Genomic DNA, 23,292 nt, shown 5'->3' with positions numbered 1-23,292 from the left:
AAATTCTATTCTCATAACAACTTGTAATAGTTAATTAAGTTAAATTGACTTAATTGACCTAGGAAATTTGAGTTGGAAGTCTATCTAGAGTCATGTAGAGTGATCCCTAAATTTTAGGGGCCCATGTTAAGTTCTTTTATGTTACAATTAGATAACTCAATCTAACTCAGTTATAGTCAGCTAAGCTAGTTCGAACTATTGGAGGAACTGGTAGGAGGTCTATTAGTGGGGACGGGCACCAGTGCATCCTCAGTACCAAACCAGTTAAATGAATATTTAGTCATAAATAATTCATGCATATCAGTTCAGAGGAACACCCAGTTGAGATTAGAGTTCATGGACAATGTAGTATCAGTTGTATAATTTTCCGAGTTGTACATATGGTGCATGCAATTAGTTGAGGGCCTATGGATAGATTGCATTGTTATGAAGAGTGGAATTCCCAATCAAATACAATCTAATTCTCTCAATAATTACACAAGGAAGTATGGGCTTGGAAGGCAGCAGAATTGGCTAAGTTTTGGCTTGAGATATCTTGTGACGCAAAGATATAGACTGTACTTATGCAGTAATTATTCGGGTTGAATAAGAATTATATTTTCTTCTTAGATATTTTGGTTAATGCAATATAGATAGTCAGGGTTTTTAGCACTTTCTTTTCCGAGAGAAATATTGTGTTATGTGCAATTGATATTCCTCCTTATCTTTTTTTTTTGTCATCGATCAATTTTTGTTTCCACTGAAGAGTAGAGTATATTCTTGTCTCCTGATCTAGTTTATGACATAAGTTGTTGAATCTACAGTAAAAATATAAATGGTATCAGAGCTTGAGACATTATAGAAGAGGGGAATTTGAGTTTGTTGTGTAGGTGAAATCAAATGTTGAAGTTCAATCTTCAGAGTCAGCAATATGTCATTCTACAGTTTTAGATTTGAGTATGCCCTGGAGGGTAGCTCAAACTACATAGTTTGGAACGACAAGATGGAGGTAGTGATTGAAGACAATGGCCTCAAGGAGTTCATAGATCATGACATTCCTAAGCCTCTACATCTAATGCTAATGATTTGGCTAAATGGAGAAAGTGTGTGGAAAAAACGAGAAGGATTTTCCAGGAAGGAGTTCAAGATCACATTGTCTTGATTCACCATGGCAAGGACACTCCATATCCAATGTCGAAGGCATTGATAAACCTGTTTCAAAATGACAGTGACCATAGGAACTTGGCACTGAAGGACAAACTTAGAAAGATCAAGATGGAGAAGGGTGACTCAATTCCAAAGTACTTGACCAAGTTCACCCATTGTCTGCATGAGCTTGGAAGTGTCGGGATTACTATTTCCAAAGACAATATGTTGAGCCTAGCTCTTCTAGGACATCCCAAGAGCTGGCATAGTTACTAGGACTTAGTTAATGGGAGGGAGAAGCTACCAGATTGGGAACAATTATGGTCCAACTTGGTATACGAAGAGATTCAATGGAACATTAGAGACAGATCCTCATCAAAGGCTGATGATGAGGAGAATTGTGACTTAGTGGGTAAGGGAAAGAAAGGGAAGGGTCCTTCATCCCGTTCCAAATCAGATTCTTGTCAGGGAGGCAAGACGAAGGACATGTCGAAAGTCAAGTGCTTTCATTATGACGACATGGGACATTTTACCACAATGTGTTCGCTAAAAAAGGTTAGTAAGAATCCATCAAAATGAGTAGGAGATGAGGCTCTTACCTCTCAATTCGAGCTGGACTTTACCCTCATCACTTGTATGCTGTCATCGATGATGGGTAGTGTATGGTACCTAGAAAATGGAGCTTCTCTCCACATGACTAGTAACAAGGATCTCTTTAGTAACTTGGAGGAGAGGGATCTCTAGATGCATATCGAGATGGGTGATGATAGGAGGTATAATGTTATTTGGATTGGTACATTTACCTTTCAGAGGGAGTCATGTTCTCCCCTCACTTTGCGAGATGTTATCTATGTTCCTGTTTTGAAGAGGAACATGTTATCTGTTGCCATGTTGGAGGATAGAGGCTACGATGTGATCTTTAATAAGGGAAAGGTGTTCCTTCATCACATAGCCATAGGACAGGTGAAGAGGATATGGGTTGGAGTGAAGAACCTCAACAAGTTGGAGGTAGAATATTGCGCTGCCTTGAGCACAAAAGCAAAGAAGGTGCAACACCGAGACATTGGTGAGTTGTATCATAAGAGATTGGATCACTCAAATCATGGCACTTTGAATATCATGCAAAAAATGTATACCAGTCTTCCCAAGGGTACACTAGAGCAAGTTGACACATGAAAAGGGTGTACTTTGGGAAAATCCACTAAAATTTCATTTCATGACAAACACAGTCAAGCAAAGGCGATCCTCGATTGAGTCCATTAAGATGTGTGTGGAACATTCTCAACAACATCCATGGCAAAGCATAAGTATTATACTATATTTGTTGATGATTTTTCTCATAGGTATTGGATCTTCTTCATGCAGAAGAAAGATCATACTTTTGCAATCTTTTATGAATTTAAAGGATTGGTCGAGAAATATATTGGTAGTAATTTCTCATGAGTGATAACGATGGAGAGTATGTGTTGAATGACTTCAAAACATTTTGTGCATCAGAAGACATTCAAAGAGAGTTGATAACACCTCATAACCCACAACAGAATGGGGTGTATAAAAGGAAGAATAGAAGCATTGTAGGAGTGGCATGGGTGATGTTTCATGATTAGGGCGTACAACTACACTTGTGGGCTGAAGCATGAAACACAATGGTTTATTTGTAGAACATAATCCATCATCGAATTCTTGGGATGAGTACACTGGAAGAGGCTTTTTCACGGAAGAAACCAGATGTGAGACACTTTAAGATTTTTGGTTCATCAGTCTACTACCATGTAACCAAATATGCATGGAAGAAGCTTGAGCCAACAAAAAAATTGGGTATAGTTGTGGGATACACTGATGCACCTCACGACTATCAGGTATATTGGCCTACCAATAGGATGATAGGGATGTAAAATGCGATGAAGAGAAGGCCATGAAATGTTCCCTTCAGAGGGAGCTTCAACTACATGCGGTTGAGGAGATTTTAGATCCAAAGGGGGAACCTCAGGATGATGTGGAGAAACCACATGCAAAGGATCAGGGAGTGGAGACACACACTATTGTAGAGTCTTCCAGAGATGGGAGAAAGTACACTAGAGAGGCTAACATGTTATTACATGATGATAGAGATAATGTTGGAGCACCCACATCACAACGTAGGAAGAGGAGGTCACCATAGAGGTACATTGTCCGCATGACTTTGATGAGCAGAAGTGTAGAGACTGAGCCATCCTCTTTTGACGAAGCAGTGCAAAAACCCATTCGAGTTGATCCCATGGTTGGGGAGTTTGACTCCATTGCCAGGAAACGTGTTTAGGATGTGATCCCAAGGCCTGCAGACAAGTCAGTGGTAAGTTCCAGATGGATTTACAAGGTAAAGTAAGCAGTAGATGGTAGTGTGAAGAAAGAAAAGGCATGGTTTATGGCAGAGGTTTTTCTCAGGTGGAGGGGATTGATTACGATGAGACATTTTCTCATGTTGCAAGGTACTCATTAATGAAATCCATTTTATCATTGTCAGCATAGATGGGATGGAAGATACATGAGATGGATGCAAAGACAACATTACCCAACAACATGATTGAGGAAGAGGTGCATATTGAGTAGGCAGAAGGATTTGAGAAATCCAATAGAGAGCCACATGTGTGCCGACTCAAGAGAGTGTTGTATGGGCTGAAACAATCACCCCATGCTTGCTACACCAGGATCGATAGATATTTCACTGGGTTGGGATTCACCAAAAGTGAAGCATATGCGAACCTTTACCATATTGTGGTTGAAGGTAAATTCTTCATTATTATTTTATATGTTGGCGATTTGATTATGATAGGTGATGATAAGAGGATCAAGTCTTACAGAGAGGATCTTGCAAGATAGTTCGAAATGAAGGACTTGGTTATCATGCACTACTTTCTGGGTATGGAAGTATGGTAAGGTGATGAGGAAATTTTTGTCTCTCAAAGGAGTATGCCAATGAGATACTCAAAAGGTTCCATGTTATGCAACCATCTCACAAAAAGATAGAAAAGATAGATCAACGACTTCAAAATCATCCTCTTCGAGGGGGATACCTCCTTTACATTACACAGACATACAATTCTTGGATGATACAAATGACAATACCTCCTTTCTATATATAGGAGTCTAAGGGATCACAATATAATCAAAGTTGACATAACAATAATATTGTAAGGGCATAACAACAAAAATAGTGGGCTTCTATAGGGTACAACAATAATAATGTGGGGGCTACATGGGCACAACAATATAATAAGGGCATTTCACTAATAACAATAAGGGGATACACTAGTAGTATAGGTACCTAACATACCCCTCCCCTTCAAAAAAGTGTTGTCCTCAATGCTTGAGTAGTTATGGATGCTTCTGTTTACAATTCTCGTCCTCCGATCTCGAATATTTAGTAGGTATGTTCTTTAACTTGATGAGATACTCTGAAATTGATTGATTTTTTAGTTGTCAGGTTGTTGCTTCTGTGACTGCTTCAGGTTCCAATATGATTTTTCCTTCCTTGTCAAGTTTAAGAAATATTGTTTTACGTAGGAGCTTGTCACCTATAACCTTCTTTAAGCATGAAACATGGAGAATTGGGTGCACTCGATAAGATGCAGGAAGATCCAATTTTCATGTCATAGTACCAATATTTTGCAACACCTTGTAAGGACCATATTACTTTTGTGATAATTTATTATCCTTCTTAGCTTGCTTGAGGGACATTTTTTTGTTTGGTTGTAGCCGTAAAAATACCCAGTCGCCTACATCAAAACTTCTTTCGCTCTGATGTTGATATATGTGTTGTTTCATTCGATTATGTGCTGAAGTAAGGTTACCCTTTAAGAGTTCGAGAACTTGTTATCAATGCTCGATGTGATATTCCATTGCTTGAACATTAGAATTTTATCTTAAATATGATGTGATGGATGGTGGATGACATCCATAAAGTGCCATAAATGAGGTCATTTCTGCTGCAGTATGGAAGGAAGTGTTCAACCAGAGTTAACCACTTGATCCATTATGTTTGTTTATAAGATACGGAGAAACAAATATACCCTTCCAAATGTTTGTTCATTATCTTCGTTTGTCCATCTAGCTTGAGAGTTTGAGGAGTGGCAATTCCTACCAATGCATTACAAGATATGGTCGAATTCATTTGTTCATTATCTAAGGTTGGTTCCTAGTGTATATCCTCTTATTTTGACATTTCTTTATCCCTTTCTTCCTCGTCTTCACAATCTATGTGAAATAATTTCTTCTCAGCACACTTATGACCTTTAGTGTATTGCTATCACAACTATAACAAAGCCCTTTTTCTCTTTCTTCTTCCAATTTTTTTGGGGTCAACCTTGTAGGTGGTGGAAGGCTAGGAGAAAAAACACTTCCATCTATATAGTTGTGAGTGGTATGATTCCTTGTTTCCATAATTTTTTTTTCAATTTTTCTTGCCAACTTGAATGCCTTCTCCAATGAATCAGGTTCCCAAAGACAAACCTCATGTTGAATGTAATCCTTTAAAGTCCCTATGAAGACATCAATGCTCTACTTCTCTAGAATATCATCTACCCTTATATTCAATTTTTGGAAGTCCTCAATGTGCTACACCATTGAACCCTTTTTTTGAGATTTATCAATTGGCTAAAGGAGGTGTTTCTCTTTGTATCTTGATAATGTGTTATCATTTCCTTCGTGAAAATTGACAAGGTGACAAGTGGTTTACGAAAGCAAAGCCCTCTATAACGTACAATCTGATTCGGTTCTAAATATAAAGATGCAATAGACACCTTTTGTACCAGTTTCACATCATGTAATATTGCTCCATCTGTAGTATCCAAGTTACTCGATCATTGCCATCAAACTTCCTCATATCTCTTTTTCTTGCTTTTAGGATCTCAATATTGAAACAATTGTAACTTTGTAATTTTGAATCTCCAATTTCTTCAATTTTGTTCTATGTTATCCCTATGAGCCCTCTTTCCAACCCCATAGGTGTGATCGATATTAGATTCTTCAAGAAAGAGTTATGTAGAATCTCCCACGATGTCCTGATTATAGACTTGTTGAGTAGAGCGAACTTGTAAAAAATAGTGTCATGTGTCACTATTTCGACCTTCGACCCTGAAAACGATACCTAATAATATCCAACCTGTCCTCTTTATTTATTGGTTTACTAAATTTGAATCTGATGCTTAGAGAGAAAGTTATGATGATTTCCCAAGGTCACCTGTTTGCAATTGAATTTGGGAGCCTGCAAAAACCCTAACTTCCTTGGATCCTATATCTGAAAATATAGTGAACCAAGATCTGAAATTGAGCATGAGGTTTATCAAGATTTCGGCTCAAATGGGTTTTAATTTCATATTCTAAAGATTTGTAGAAAAACGTTATAGCAAATATGCCGTGATGACCTTTTTGAAGTAGCGAAAGCTTAGAATCCAAAGCTTTGATACCAAATGTTATGAAACCAACTAACAAAAATATAGAAAAGATAGATCAATGACTTCAAAACCATCCTCTTTGAGAGGGAAACCTTATTTACATTACACAAATGGACAATTCTTGGATAATTGAAATGAAAAGACCTCATTTCTATATATAGGAGTCTAAGGGGTCATAATATAATCAAAGTTGACATAACAATAATATTCTAAGGGCACAACAACAAGAATAGTGGGCTTCTATGGGGCACAATAGTAACAATATGGGGACTACATGGGAACAATAATACAATAAGGGGGTTGCACTAATAATAATAAAGGGTTACACTAGTAGTATAGGGACCTAACATTCCACATAGAGGTAAGTAAACCCATGGAGACAACTCTAGCAGGTAACTAGAGTAAGGAGGATGCTACTTTCGGTGAGGTAGTGGAGGCTACTATTTACAAGAAGCTTGTGGGTTCACTCATGTATTTGGTGAACATATGACCAAACATGTGCTATGTCATTAAGCAACTTTGTCAAGCGATGGCTAAACCAACCAAGTTGTATTGGAAGGAAACCAAACATGTGTTGAGATACCTCAGAGGCACTACTTAGTATGGTTTATGGTATAGACGGATAGAGGGAGTGAAGGTTCACCAATGTAGATTGGGCAAGCAGTCCATTTGAAAGAATGAGCACATTAGGTGGGATCTTTAGTATTGGGTCAGCAGTTGTTTCTTGGTATAACAAGAAACAGAGATCAACTGCATTTAGTTAAGCAAAAGAAGAGTACATGGCTGATAGTCAAGAAACTTGTGAGGCTATCTCGTTGAGGAATACTATTTTTGGTTTGTTTGGTCAGCAGATGGATCCAACTATGATTAACTTCGACAATCAGAGCTCTATCAAACTCTCTAAAAAACTATTTTTTCATGATTAGTCAAAGCATATTGACATCTCGTATCATCATCTTCAAGATTGTGTGCAGAGGAGAATTATGTTGTTGGAGTACATTCGCATAGAGGAGAAGAATGTAGATATTTCAAGAAAGGATTTCTCAAGATGCAAATTTGAGTTTCACGGAGGTAGGATTGGGGTAGAAGATAATCCATTTCTTTTTGACAAGGAGTGTTAAAAATAGTAACAAGAAATTCCAATTTAATTTGAACTCGAATTAAATTGTGAAATAAATCGAAATTTTATTCTCATAGAAATTTGTAATAGTTAATTAAGTTAAATTGATTTAATTGACTTGGGAAATTCAAGTTGGAAGTCTATCTAGAGTCATGTAGAGTGATCTCTAAATTTTAGGGTCCCAGGTTGAGTTCTTTTATGTTGCAATTAGATAACTTAGTTTAACTGAGTTATAGTCAGTTAAACTAGCTCTAACTATTGGAGGAACTAGTAGGAGGTCTAGTAGTGGGTACGAGCACCAGTGCATCCTCAATACCACACTGGTTAACTGAAGATTTAGTCATCAATAACTCATGGATGTTAGTTCAAAGGAATACCCAGTTGATATTAAAGTTTAGGTTCAATGTACTATTCATTGTATAATTTTCCGAGTTGTATAGATGGTGCATGCAATTAGTTTAGGGCCTATGGATGGATTACATAGTTATAGAGAATGGATTTCCAAATTAAAGATGGGATAGTTATCTCAAGAATTGTGCAAGGAAGTAGGGGCTTGGAAGGCAACAAAATTGGCTAAGTCTTGGCTTGAGTTGGCTTGTGTGGTAGAGAGATAGAGTGTACTTATGCAGGAATTTTTTGGGTTGAACAAGAATTGTACTTTATTCTCAAATTTTCTGGTAAATAAAATATAGGTTCTTAGCAGTTTCTTTCCCCTGAAAAATATTGTGTTATGTTCAATTGATATTCTCCCTTTTATTCTTATTGTTTTCATCGGTTACTTTTGTTTTGTGTTGAGGATTAGAGTAGATTCTTGTTTTGTGTTTTAGCATATCACGTAAGTTGTTGAATCTACAGTAAAAATCTACATTTATAGGTAATATTGAGTATGATGAGACTTGGTCACTTGAAGAATTTATTGGGAAATTGAAGCATTGTTATGAGCATTTAAAGCGTAAGACAAAATCATAAGGGTGGAAAGGGAAAGACAAATCTAAAGGTAAATGGCAGCCAAAAAGAACAAGGCCTCAGGATATAGTTGAGAAAGAAAACATTGCACCTAAGAAGAAGTTCAACGTAGTTAGACATGGACATGGGTGACAACCTAGAGGGAAGCATAATAGAGGTGATGGTATGGAACTGTTGCAGTGTTGGATATGTGGCAAGTAGCATCTCAAGATATATTGTCTGGAGTATCAAGGTGGTAGGTCTAAGATCTACAGTGCATAGGAGGTGCAAACTATTGGGTATGTTGGGCAGAGGGTTCCATGTATCTATGTAGCATTGGATAACAAACAGGATGATCACCAGTAAATTGTTATGAAGAAGGATGGTAATATTTTTGATCAAGTTGTTTCTATTTTATGTGGCCCTAGATTTAATTATAGGTATGTTAGTCCTGACCTAGTGGATAAATGTGGTTTGAATAAAGAAGTGGACACAAAAGATTGGTTAGTGTAGTTGGCTATAGGTACAAGAAGAGTGTGTATCACTGGGTAAGATCTTGTGCATTCGAGTTGAATGTTATTTTTACCTCAACACATTTGAATTCATTTTTGTTGGGATCATATAATATGCTTTTGGGAATGGAATGGTTATATATTCATGGGACTATATTGGACTATTATGACAAGGCCATTGAGCTCTTGGATGGCAATGGAGAATAAAGTGTCTTGTAGGGTAAGAAGAAGTAAACATCAGTTAGAATGGTGACATTTATGCAGGAAAGGTGCAATGGCAGAAAATGGTGTGTGCTATTTGTAGTGCATATTTTTAGTGATAAAGGTAAGGATGTTGAGGATGCAGAGGTATTGAGCAAGTACCCAATCCTGTAGCAGTTTAAGGATGTATTTCCCATAGAGATGTTAGAGTTTTTGCCTCATATAGAAGTTTACTTTTTCGTTGAGTTGGTACTAGAGATGACACCATCATCAAAGGCACCCTAGAGGATGATCACATGAGATTTAGTAGAGATGAAGTTACAGTTGAAGGAAATGGATGACAAGGGATACGTTAGGCCAAGTGTATCACCTTGCGGTGCACCAATTTTCTTTGTGAAGAATAAGGATAGGACTATTAGGTTATGCATTGATTATAGCAAGTTGAACAAAGTGACAATCAAGAACATGTATCCATTGTTGACAATTGATGATTTGTTTGATAAGTTGAAATGAGCATAAATTTTCTCGAAGATTGATTTGATATTAGGATATCATCAAGGAAGAGGACATATACAAGAATTCTTTGAGGACCAAGAATGGGCATTGTGAGTTTGTTATAGTTCCATTTGGTTTGACTAGTGCTCCAGCTACCTTTATGTGTTTGAATAACATATTGTATCCTTATCTGGAAAAGTTTGTTATTGTATTCATTGATGACATCTTGATATCTTCTAAAAATGAGGAAGAGAATGCTGACCACTTAGCAGCAATTTTGAGATTACTAACAGAGGTTCAGTTGCATGTTAAGCCTATATAATGCAGTTTCTCTGTGACAGAGGTACATTACTTGGGACATGTTATTTCCAAGGAGGGCATAGGAATTGATCCAGAGAATCTAAAGGATATCATGGAGTGTGCAACTCCTAGAAACATGGATGAGGTAAGATCATTCATGGGGCTAACAGGTTACTACAGGAGGTTCATCAGGAACTTCTCTCGCATTGTATATTCTATTACATCACTGTAGAGGCAAGGTAAGAAATTTCAATGGAGAGAATAATGTGTAGCAAGTTTTGAGTACTTCAAGCAGTTATTGACAAATGCTCTAGTGTTAAAGATTCCATATCCATACAAAGAGTTTGTGGTATGTAAATATGCTTGCAAGAGAGGAATTGGTTGAGTCCTTATGCAATAAGGACAAGTAGTATGTTATGAGTGATGAAAACTGAATGATCATGAAAAAAGTATTTGACACATGATCTTGAATTGGAAGCGATCATCCATGCATTGAATATGTGGGGGAACTATCTTCTTGAAGGAGGTTTTTATTGATGAGTGATCACAGTGGATTTATATGTCTATTTTACCAACCAAATATAAATTCCAAACAAGATAGATGGTTGGCCACGATTAGTGTGTTTGGCTTCGAGATCATGTAATCAAGGGTAAGGAGAATAGGGTTACATATGCTCTTAGCAGGAGGATACAAGTGAATCATATATTTATTATGAGTTCTTATGAGGGATACTTACAGGATCAAATCTTACAGGCAGGCCAATAGGATGGTGAGTACATGGAGCTCATGCATAGGTTACAACACAATACATGTGAACAGGATGTGGAATATCATCTTAGAGAAATGGTTTGACCATATTAAGGGACAAGATATATGTGCCAGAAAACAGTGACCTCAAGAAGACTATCTTGCGAGAGTTTCATCCAAAACCATATTCAAGTCACCCAGGATACCAGAGTACATTGACAGTAGTGAAGAAGTTATATCATTGGCTGAATCTGACGAGGGACGTGGTAGAGTTTGTGGCTATATGTTTCGACTATCAGCAGGTGAAATCCGAATGTAAGCATCTGGGTGGACTATTACAGAGAATTTTGATTCTAAAGTGGAAGTGGAAGGTCATTTCCATGAATTTCATCACACGTTTTCCAAGGACATCTAGATAGCATGATTCCATCATGGTTGTGGTGGAAATATTCACCAAGGTAGCACACTTCATTCCAATGAATTCTACTTATTCAGGTAGTGATGTGGCACATGTATTCATCAAATATTTAGTGAGGTTGCATGGTGTTCTAAGAAATATTGTGATAGATAGGGATGCTAAGTTCACTTCCATGTTTTCGAAGGAGTTGTTTACAGGTTTGGGGACAAAGTTTGCCATCAACAAAACTTATCATCCATAGACAAATGGACACACAAAGAGGGTCAACAGGATAATGAAGGACATGTTGAGGATGTATGTGATGCATCAATAGAGGATATGAGAGGAGTACCTTCTGTTGCTTGAATTTGCATATAAAAATGGTTGTCATGAGTCATTGAGGATGAGTTTGTTTGAGGAACTGTATGGGTGGATTGGTAATACTTGCATTAGTTGGAGTGATCCAGTGAACTTGGTCTTGATTGGACCTGATATGTTGGGAGAGATGGAATAGGAAATGCAGGTAATCAAGAAGAATCTAAAATAAACATAGGAAAGGCATAAAAGTTATGAAGATATGAACAAGTTGCTTAAGGAGTTTCAGGTTGGTGAACAAGTGTACTTGTGCATGAAGCCAAAGAAGAGATCCTTGAGAATTAGATCATGTGCCAAGCTGGCACTTCATTTTTGTTGACCTTTCAATATTCTTGAAAGGATTGGACCAGTATCCTATCGACTTGCAGTGGCTTCGATAGTGAAATGCCATGATTTTTTCCATGTGTGTTTTCTTAAGAAGTATGTTAAAGATGTTGATCATGTGATAGATTGGTGTGTATTGCATGTAGATCCAGATCGAGAATTCTAGTTGGAACCTCAGTGTATATTGTAGAGAAATATTCTCATGCTCTAGAACCAAATAATTTAGGAGCTTAAAGTGCAGTTGAAGCAGTTCGGGACCAATGAATCTACTGGGAGATGGATGATCAGATGCAGGCTATGTATCCTTCTTTATTCGTTGGTTGAGTGAATGTTTTTGTTATATGTTTTGGTGTAATGTTTTGGTATATGTACATATGTATATGGATATAAATACATCCATGAGATGTGCTATAAATATCCAATAAGCAGTATGGGTGTCATGTCTTTATGGTTGTCATGTTTTTATATTGTCATGCTGGTTTTCTTCTCATTAGGTTGATCATTGTAAATACTACATCGAGCTAAGTTATAAAGCTCCATGGGAAATATGTTTTACTTCTTAGCAGTCTTGTTGGTTTTAGGTGTCATTGAACACTGAGGATATTGTTCCCCCAAGGGGAGGGTTCTGTAACAACCCTAGTAAAAATTTCATGTAATCAAGTTAATAAAGGTGAAATAATAACCAAGGTCATGGGACACGTATTCCAAGATGAGTGTTGGAAAAATATCTTAGTTTGGGTGTTCATTTGGTTTATTATGGTTAAAGGGAAATTGGAAAAGGCAATGGAAAAGGCTTTGGACATGAATGAGGCATTAATTGTCATTTTATCTATGAAAATAATGGGAATTAGGAGAAAAGGAAGGAGAAAAGTCACATGTTTCATGTGAGGAGGAAAATGAAGGAAACTAATGGAAAATGGAAGAAAATAAAATCCTAATTAATAAAAAGGTTACTAAGGATGACTTGGTACCTTTTTGTGAGTTCAGTTTTGGATCTCTCTCTCTCTACTCTCTCTCTGTCACTCTTGGACACTTATATGTTAAACATAACCACGGTGAAGACAAAAGATATGAAACATAATCCTTGAATGCAATATTATTCACAATGATACATATTTATAATACATTGGAGTGACCCTTGGTTTCATATTCCAATTGGTCTCTTAGACTCCCTTAGACTTTTTAGCTTTCACACCAACCCTTAGAGGATCACATGTCCAACATTCCCCCCCTTAATCTGAAGGGGTATGTGTGAGTCCAAGAAGATCGTTGAAATACAAAATGTGCAAAAATTCACGTGCTCTCTAAAATTTTGGTATAAGGTGATGGTTTAAGGATGACCACCAACACTCGAATGCTTAGTGGAGTTCCAAAAACTCTTCCATGTTTGGCAAGAAGATGAAATATTCTTCTAAAGGAGGTGTCCCTAATGCTTTTGAGAGGGAGACCTTCAACCTGGAAAAGGGAGGTTTACATCCTTCCGCGGTTTGAGGATGACTACCAACTCTGGAATGCTTAATTTAATCCTTAGAACTCTTCCCAAACTGGCGAGAAGTTGAAGTCTTCTACCAGAGGAAGTGTCCCTAATTATTTGAAGAGGGAGAAGCTTAACTTGAAAGTGGAGGTCTCAAATTCGCATAGATGGTTTAAGCTTGACCACTAACGAAAGGCATGATTTTTCTCTGGCTACAACTCGGAATCTGGTATGCCAAGTTGTGATGCAGGCTAACCTGATATGGATTTGAAGCGTGTAGATGACCATCACTTCCCCACTTATCATAGATAAGGTGAGAAGATGGAGACAACTCAACTCCAAGACCTTTTAATATTCTAGAAGAGATTCTAACATATGACTGAAATATCTTCTTGGTTATTGAATCCCATTTCCAAGAAGAGATCCATCTATGATGAATCTTCGTTCTTGCAGGGGGCTTGTTTTTGAAGCATATTTTTAAAGAATGAATATGTTGATCACAGTTCTTACATAGGTGAATATCAAAACAATGATCTTTCACATGGCCAAGTCTCTCAGAATGTTGGCATTTCACAATTTGTTATTGTGGAGGAGGAGGAATAGGTCAAGATGAGTGATCTTGAAGAAATCCAACACTTTGAAATTGGATTAGCTTAGAATATTCTGAAATATGAAAGGACACATGGTTGTCATATCCAAGATTGGTTATGCGCATGTTGTGGACAAGCTCTTCCCAAGTTCTCATGATGGACTTGGGAAGTGCATAAACAATTTTGTCTTGTGTATCTTGCAAAGAGGTTTGAATATTTGTGAGAGTGTCTTTGTTGAATTGAATTGTGCTTTCAACAATAGAGATGATTAGAGTTATTAATAACTTTAACAAAGGGTCAATCTGAGACATTTTGGTAAACCCAGACTTCAACAATCAATGAATCACAAAATAATGAGGAATATAGATACTCACTGGCTATGTCTTCAAGAAACGATCATCATCTAAGAATGTAGGCTCTTCAAATGTGCCTCCATACATCCTATGGCCATCAAAAAAATATATACTCTAACATGCCCCACAGCTCAATTCACAAAACAATTATGCACCATGCTCCATATATTAAAACTTCAATGCACTTTATGGGATATAGTATTGGGTTTTATAGAAAATACAACAAGCACCACTCGCAATCTGAGTCATTTATATATCAATCCTATGCATTGATATGTCACGGTTCAACCTCAACTAATGCATATCAAGATAAAAAACCACCAATGGCAGTTGTACCATCAACGACTAATAATAATGAAATGGATCTCTTAAAAAATGCACATATATAAACCACCTCAACATTACATTCAGGTTATCTGCAAGTACCTTGGTGTTGGGAGCACTTTCCATGCAATCAAAATTTCATCTCAGTAAAATTAGATTGTAAAGGTATTTAAAAAACCCTTGGTGTAGCGATATCAATCCTTTTCAAAATCTTGACCATCAATCAAATTCCAGCAGTGGTAGATGATCTAAGAGAGTTTTATGTTAGCTAGTACATGGGTCACAAGGGAAAATTTGGCCACGAGTTTCTAGAGTTTGAATTCCGTCGCGACGGTAAGCTTTGCTATGCAAACAATTTGAACTACAAGAACTACATCATGATCCACAAAATTTTTTTCCAAGCTCGCCACACCATTAAAAATGAGTTCTCAGGATGCCACAACTCCAGAAGTTGATTTTCTTCCTTGGCACCATATTTCTAGCTACTTCAGATGCTTTAAATTATATCTGCGAGAGCTTATTCAACTCAAATATGAGAGCTACCACTCTCACTCTCACAACAAGCTCTGTTACACTTAATCCAAATAAATCTACCTGAGAGAAGCCCCTTTAGTATATGACTCTCGACACTTGGAAGGTTATGTGCAAAATAATGAAATTTGACAAATCCGAGAGAGTATATTGGTTCTCACTAAAAAGAGACTTGGAAGTATTAAGGTTCTATTTCGATACCTTTCAATGGCTCACATTTTCCACATGAAGAATGCTTCAGGAATCAAATCAAAAATCAAATACAAATTAATTAGTGTAATGAGAATGTTGAAGATCACCTATGTTGCGTAAAGAGGAGAATATAGGTTCAGGAAGACCACAAAATCCAACAATGTAAATGAAGGGAACTCGTCCCACTGGGCTGGAAACTCCATCCCATTAAACCTTAAGAATGTTCAAACTCTTTGAAAAATGGCACTCGGCCTCATGAACCCAGAACTTTCGGCTAGAGTTCCATGTGGACACTAATAGTGCCAATGTTATTTATTGATAGTTTGACTTAACGACAACATTTTCAGCACTATTAGCATACACAAAAATACATATTGCTACATACAAAGAATAGTGAGTTACAGAGTTAGTGAGAGCTACAGATGGAAATACATTGTAGAGACATATAATAGCCTTTGATCCCTATGATCTCATTCTCTTTCACTCATAAGAAGACAATTGATGCATTCAACTCATTGCACATATCACACTTATATATGAGAAACTTGAATCCTCCAACAATGGATAAAATATTAATAATGTTAGATTTTAGGCTTCTGTGGAGGTTTCTTGTAGCTTCATGACCCGGATTATCCACAGTTTCTTGTTCATTCTGCCAACTTTCAAACCCCAAAGGGGGTCCATCAACAGTACAAAACAGAAAGAATATGAATGAGAAATTATTATTGAGAGAAGAGAGCAAAGGGGGTCCATCAACAGTACAAAACAGAAAGAATATGAATGAGAAATTATTATTGAGAGAAGAGAGCAAGCCACCTCCCTAATTTTAAACTAAGAAACCTAATTTTATATAATGGCCGACACATGATATAATTTTATTTTAATTTAATTTATATAAATCTTAATTGATTAATTCTTTTTATTAATTAAATTAGTTTATTTATTAATTTTATTATTATTTTATTTTTATAAATTGGTTAGTTAGTAAATTTTTGTTTTTAATTAATAAAATAAATTTGTTTTTTTATATTTCATTAAAATTTTTCTTTTTCTTTTAATTTAAAATTTTTAATCCAAATGAATTTTTGTTTGATTAAAAATTATTATTCCTTTTAATTTTTTTTTCATATTTTAAATTATTTAATTTTTTTTTTTCATATTTTAAATTATTTAAAATTTTTCATACCAATTGAATTTCTATTTTTAATTGATTAAAATTATTTAAAATTGAATTTTTATTTGATTAAAATTATTATTTCATTTAAAATTTTTTATTTATTTTTATTTTCATTAAATTTATATTTAATTTTCAATTTCATTAAATTTTCACTTTCAATAAAATTTTTATTAAAATTTTTTATTTAATAGATTAAATCAAATTAAATTAAATTAATTTTTAATTTATTAATTTATTTGATTAAAAGATTTTGATATGTGAATATAATTAAAATTATTATACATAATTAAAATTATATACATAAGATTAACTTTAAATTCATTTCTTTTTATCTAAGAATTAAATCATTAATTTTATTAATTTTATTTAATATAATTAATTATATTAAATTAAATTAAATTAATTTAATTAAATTAATTAAATTAATATAATTAATTAATTAAATTAAATTAGATTAAATTAATTAAATTAAATTAAATTAATTAGATTAATTTTATATAATTGTTTAAATTAATTAATTAAACTTACTGAATGAAAGACCTCTTATTTTGATCTTATGCTTCCAAGGGTCGGGGGGGTTTATTTGCTTGATCAGAGGAAGCCAATTTCCACTGATTTCACTCCCATTGTCCCTGTTGAGGTTCTAAGGAAACTTCATAATTTCAATGGCCTCTCTCATTTTCCTTTTATGATAGTTGTCTTCTCTTGCAATTACCGTGGCGTCTTCCAAACACACATGATGTTTGGTCTTGGACGAGTGCTCCGCAAGGGCCGATGAGCGGGATCTTTCATTCTTTATGTCAGGGGCATGCTCTTTAAGTCTTATTTTCAGATACCGACCTGTTTCCCCAATATAACACTTGCCACATGAGCAATCGATCTTGTATACTCCCTTGAGTTGCTGTCGATCAATGTTATCCTTAACCGACCTCATCATTTGCCTTATCGTTCCACATGTTGTAAATTGAGTGTCTATGTTATTCTTCTTTAAAATTTTCGCAATCTTATCTGTAATTCCTCGGATCAATGGAAGGTAAAATTTCCCTTGATATTCCTTCTTTCCTCAAGGGGGATGCTCAGAGAGGGCCCTATCCTGAGCCTTTCTTATAGCCTTCTTGATGCTCCACTCCTTGTATCCAATGTTTTTGAAGACAAAGGTTAAGTGTCCAATCTCATCCTTTATGTGATCAGGGTCAGAAATCCTGAAAGCCCTCACAGCCAGGGTATTTAAGACGCCGGATTTTTGGGAGGGATGATGGTAAGAGTCAGCATGAAGATAGCTATCAGTATGAGTTTTCTTCCTATAGACCTGGTGTCCCAAAGTACCATCATCTTTTCTACTGATCAGAACGTCTAGAAAGGGGATCTTACCATTCTCCTCAAGCTCCATCGTAAATTTGATTTCGGAAGATATAGAGTTAAGGTGATTGAAGAACTTCTCAAGCTCTGCCCTACCATGAGTCCAATTCAGGTTGGTGTCATCGACAAATCTTTTCCATCATGCTGGCTTCAAGTGGAATGAGTCAAGGGCTTTTCTTTCAAAGTACTCCATGTATAGGTTGGCCACGATAGGTGAGAGCGGGGAACCCATGGCGACTCCAGAAATTTGTTCATAATAGTGATCTTGGAAACTGAAAAAAGTGGACCGCAAACAGATTTCTGCAAGCTTTGCTGTTTCAGGATCAGTGACCATCTTTATAACTTGAACAACTTCATCAAGAGGAATCTTTGTGAACAAAGATACGACATCAAAGCTTACAAGAATATCATCCTTATGCACTCTTTTATTCTTAATGAGCTTTACAAAATCACTTGAGTCTTTTATAAAAGAGTCAGTGTTACCAACCAAAGGTTTTAGGATCTTAGCTACATACTTGGCTAATTCATAGGTAGGGGAACCAATGGTGTTAACAATTGGTCTAAGGGGAACCCCTTCCTTATGGATCTTTGGTAATCCATAGATTCTAGGAATAACCTCACAGGAGGGAATCAACTTCTTTTTTAATTTATCCTCCAGGTTGGTTTCCATGATAGCTTTCTTGACCTGCTTTATCACCTTGGGAATAGGGTTGGAGTTGACTCTTCTGTAACTTCCACAACCCAAATGCTCATTCATTTTGCGTATGTAATCCTCCTTATTCATCACAACGGTGGCGCCACCTTTATCAGCTTTAAGAACAACTATCTTATCATTATTCCGGAGAGATCTAAGAGCCTCTCGCCCCTCTTTACTCAAGTTACTCTTTGGGCGTTTAGACTTCAACAAAGCTAGGGAACATTCCTGTCTTAATATTTCCCTGTCGTTTGAGGAAAGACCTTGAGTCCCATTCTCAATGTTGCAAATGATGTTTTCAAAGGGAATGTTCTTAGGAGAGACCGCAAATCCCAATCCCTTGCTCAAGATTTTTAACTCTTCAGGGCTGAGAATTATGGATGAGAGATTCACAACCCTCTTATCATGCTTATTGGGAACAATGGGGTTCCTTATAACAAACATATTATTGTCCGAATTATTGCTGGCAGCTCCCTGGCTTGAATTGGTTTCAGCATCAAGATCTATATCATCAAAGTTGCTTCCATTCTTATAAACATTAAAATCATTCATCATTCTATTAGGGTTATTGTTAATGTTCTTAGTTTCAACATCTTTAAATATATTATAATCGTTCTTCTTATTGCTGCTGGATTCGAAAGAGACCTTACTGCCTGCGCTTTCCTCCATAGCACATTTGGAATCGTTACTGCTGCTGGAAGTGTGCTCCACAACGCAGGATATCAATCTGTCCGCGTGCTCATTCAAGATTGCTGCGTTCTCATTCAAGATTGTTGTGTTTTCATTCAAGATTGCTGTGTTTTCCTCCATAGTAATTTTGGTATCATTACGCTCCACAACGCAACGCAGGAGACCATATCTGCGTGTTCATTCCATACAGATCAAAATAAGGGGTCTTTCATTCAGTAAGTTTAATTAATTAATTTAAAACAATTATATAAAATTAATCTAATTAATTTAATTTAATTTAATTAATTATATTATTTAAATTAATTAAATTAATGGTTTAATTAATTAAATTAAATTAATCTAATTAATTTAATTTAATTTAATTAATTTAATCTAATTTTAATTTAATTAATTAATTATATTAATTTAATTAAATTTAATATAATTAATTAATAATTAAATTTAATTAATTAATTAATTAATTAATGATTTAATTAATTAATTAAAAAGAATTAATTTAATTTAATTTAATTAATTTAATCTTATTAATATAATTTTAATTATGTAATAATAATTTTAATTATATTCAAAAATCAAAATCTTTTAATCAAATAAATTAATAAATTAAATTAATTTGATTTAATTTGATTTAATCTATTAAATAAATTTTTTTTAATAAAAATTTTAATGAAAGTGAAAATTTAATGAAATTAAATATAAATTTAATGAAAATAAAAATAAATAAAAAATTTTAAATGAAATAATAATTAAGGAATTTAGACTTCTGTGATCCATAACATTGTTTAGATAATCTTCGGCAAAATCACATAATCAATCTTTTGTCGACGCGTTTCGAACCAACCAGTTTAATTCCTGAGGATGAACCACACTGGTTGGTTCGAAACGCGTCGACAAAAGATTGATTATGTGATTTTGCCGAAGATTATCTAAACAATGAAATAATAATTTTAATCAAATAAAAATTCAATTTTAAATAATTTTAATCAATTAAAAATAGAAATTCAATTGGTATCAAAAATTTTAAATAATTTTAAATATGAAATTTTTTTTAAAAGGAATAATAATTTTTAATCAAACAAAAATTCATTTGGATTAAAAATTTTAAATTAAAATTAAAAGAAAAATTTTAATGAAATTTAATAAAGTCTTATTAATTGATAAAAAACAAATTTATTTTATTAATTAAAAACAAAAATTTACTAACTAACCAATTTATAAAAATTAATAAATAAACTAATTTAATTAATAAAAAGAATTAATCAATTAAGATTTATATAAATTAAATTAAAATAAAATTATATCATGTGTCGGCCATTATATAAAATTAGGGTTCTTAGTTTATTTATATCCAGGTCGCTTGCTCTCTTCTCTCAATAATAATTTCTCATTCATATTCTTTCTGTTTTGTCCTGATGATGGACCCCCTTTGGGGTTTGAAACGTTGGCAGAATGAACAAGAAACTGTGGATAATCCGGGTCATGAAGCTACAATATTAATAATACACAAAAGAGCATGAATGGTATTGTAGTTAAAGCATTTGGAGCGTAAGCGTTTTGAGCATACAATGTTCGGGGTGTAAGGCATTTGGACTAGGAGGAGGTCCACAAAGCTGATGCGTGGCAACTATGTATGTATTGGAGAGGTGGTGTGGGTGTTGGAACGTATAAAGACTCTCAAAATAATATAAAATAGCACATAGTTTTGCTGCAGAGTGGGGAGAGAAGCATGGTAACTTGGTATGGGAAGCATGTCAATTGAACGAGAATCATAGGTAGAAGGCAACGTTCAACACAGATATAATTGCAGAAAAATTAGGTGACAGGGAGGGCACATGTGATAGATGCTAGAAGAGCCCATGCTAGTGCCTGAAACCCTGAAGCGTAGACAAAGAACATTGGAGTTACTATGACATAATTGATAGAGAATGCAACTAGAATTTAGCTAATGGCACATTCATTAAATTCAAAATTAATAGTAGAACTATCATGCACATAGAGGCCACCAAACTAGTGGCTCAAGTTGGAGTAGGGTAGGAAATTTCTTGCAACTCTGGTACCATGTTAAACATCACCATGGCAAAGACAAAAGATATGAAAGATAATCCTTGAATGCAATATTATTCACACTGATACATCTTTATAATACATTGGAGTGACCCTTGGTTTCATATTCCAAGTGGTCTATTGGACTCCCTTTGAATGTTCAACTTTCACACCAACCCTTAGAGGATTAGGTGTCCAACAAGAGAATTCATGGAGTACTCTAGCATTGGATTGAGGAAAGCAAAGGAAGGACAAACAAGGCAAAGGGAAGCAAATACCAAGAAAGGAAGAGAAATATGAAGAAGCTACAATGGGATTACATGAAAGTATCTATTTGCATGCATGATTTCCTTGCTAGATATGGCATGCATGGTACATGAATGTGTGTTTTTGGTTCTCTTTCTTTCATTGGCATGGGTTTTTCCAGGTGTGATAGTGTTCTTCAACCTTGCCTTGCCATTTTTGGATAGCCATGGTGTGGTAACTTATCTTGTATTTGATTGAGATAGATTGACAGATGGATTCGAGTTTGAGTGGGGTGGTGTCAAGATTATTCACAAGGCCTATGCATCACAGAATGGGATACATGGTAAAGCCTAGATGTGAACACTTCGATTGAGATTACGAATCCCTTAACTAGTGAATGGTGGGATACATGGTAAAGCTCAATATTGAATACCCTTGATTGGGCCTAGGAATCCCTTTACTGGTAATGAATGGATACATGGTAAAGCCTAGAGGGCAGATACCTCATATGCCTAGGAATCTCTTTATTGGTAATGGTGGGAGACATGGTAAATTTGAGAGGTTGAGATGGAAAAATTCCTCACAGTTTAGGTGGAGAGGTCAATTAACATCCATCCTTTCTTAGGGCCAAGTGATCTCGTGGGGATTGCAGTAAATAAAGGTTCTATTGATGAGCGTTGTGGTGGTTTTGCCCCGGGAAGCCCTGGTTGGTTTTGTTGTGAGTCCCACATTCATGCTTGGAATATGGCACGAGGGGGTGATTGGATGAAAGAAATATTTGGTTCAACCAATCTATGATCGGGTCATTTGTGGAAGTCCCAGACCTGATTAGCCTATGCATTGATTAATAATATCTATTTATCCTTGGTATTTCATGTGTAAATGTACTAGTTTATATGTGGATTTTATGGTTGTTATATCCTTGTTACTTGTGTTGGTTATATGATGGTTATGTGTATGTTTTATGATAGACGTTATATATGACTCATCATTTTTTGATTTGAAAATGAATGTGAAATGAATATATGACCTAATATATGATAATGCAATTATTGTGATAAGGAAACAATGCTTCTTTATGAATCTTAGATAAGTATGGGACCCCTATGTGCATATTTGATGTTATGACCTACAGATTACATATTTGAGATATGTTTGACAAAATTCATATCATGGCTAGTAGGGGTCAGATCAAGTAATTGTACTAATGATTTCATTAGTAGCCTTATTCCATTATTATTTATCATTTCTAAAAGTTTCATGAAGTTCTGGACAATGGCCTGAGTCTTGGACCTGAAAGAGTGGCAAACAATTTGAGGTCGTTGGCTCAGAACTAGTTGAGAAAGTCCATAGTTGCTGGCATGCCTTGTTGTGGGAGTGACTGTAAGGCCTAAGGTGCATGCATGGCTTATCATGGGAGTGTCTAGGGCTCGAGATCAGTGAAATTTCAAGTTTCCTCAGAAGATTGGTTGGCTCCTGAAGTTTCTGTAGCATGTGTGGAAGGTCATATTGGTTTGGTTTTGTTGGTTTCAATTCATTAAATTTACATGGGGAGTTGAATCACATCACAGTAGCCTCTTGTCACATGTTCACGCTAGTGGACCGGTTAACTTCGGTAAATGTGGGAGGGATGTGTTACACTAAA

The sequence above is a fragment of the Pinus tabuliformis genome, chromosome 9 (assembly GCF_031772625.1).
Source record: "Pinus tabuliformis cultivar Carrire ecotype Pingquan chromosome 9, CPIR1, whole genome shotgun sequence".
In the NCBI taxonomy this organism is placed as follows: Eukaryota; Viridiplantae; Streptophyta; class Pinopsida; order Pinales; family Pinaceae; genus Pinus; species Pinus tabuliformis.
Note: the sequence above shows the minus strand (reverse complement) of the source record.